The sequence below is a fragment of the Euleptes europaea genome, chromosome 16 (genome assembly GCF_029931775.1).
Source record: "Euleptes europaea isolate rEulEur1 chromosome 16, rEulEur1.hap1, whole genome shotgun sequence".
Taxonomy (NCBI): domain Eukaryota; kingdom Metazoa; phylum Chordata; class Lepidosauria; order Squamata; family Sphaerodactylidae; genus Euleptes; species Euleptes europaea.
The window spans coordinates 12,372,361-12,373,274 of NC_079327.1; positions in this window are offsets into that span (position 1 = coordinate 12,372,361).

The following is a 914-nucleotide window of genomic DNA, read 5'->3' on the forward strand; positions in this document are numbered from 1 at the left end:
GGCGCGGGAGCGCAGCGCGCCGCCTCGCCTCCGCCGCCTCTGCGCCCCGACCGACCGACCCACGGACGGGCGGCCCGAGCAGAGCAGAGCAGAGCAGAGCAGAGCAGAGCAGAGCAGAGCAGAGCATCCTCCCGGGGAGGAGGAGGCGGCGGCACAGGGAGGGAGCGAGGGAGGGGCCAGGCGGCCCGGCCCCGGGCCCCGCAGGCGGAGGGAGCGCGCACGCCCCGTCTGTGGGGCAGTTTCCCCCCGGGGAGGGCAGGGCAGCCGTCGGGGGCCGGGGGCGGCCCTGACTCATCAAGCTGCCCCACACTCAGGCTCTGTCTGGAACACCTGGAGCTGCCCTCGACTAAATCATCCTGGGTCCATCCAAGTCAGTATGGTCTGCTCAGACCGGCAGCGGCTCTCCAGGGTCTCAGGCAGAGGGTCTTTCACATCACCTACCTGCCTAGTCCCTTTAACTGGAGGTGACGGGGATTGAACCTGGGACCTTCTGCATTCCAAGCAGATGTTCTACAAACTGAGCCATAGCCCTCCCCATCATGAGCACATGAAGCCACCTTATACTGAATCAGACCCTGGGTCCATCAAAGTCAGTATTTTCTACTCAGACCAGCAGCGGCTCTCCAGGGTCTCAGGTAGGGGTCTTTCACATCACCGCCTTGCCTGGTCCCTTTAACTGGAGATGCCAGGGATTGGACCTAGGACCTTCTGCATGCCAAGCAGATGCTCTACCACTGAGCCACAGCCTCTCCCCATAAAGTTGGGGGGACCCTTGAACACATGAAGCTGCTTTCTACTGAATCAGACCCTGGGTCCATCAAACCCAGTATTGTCTGCTCAGACCGGCAGCGGCTCTCCAGGGTCTCAGGCGGGGGTCTTTCCCATCACCTACCTATCATCATCATCATCTCCTC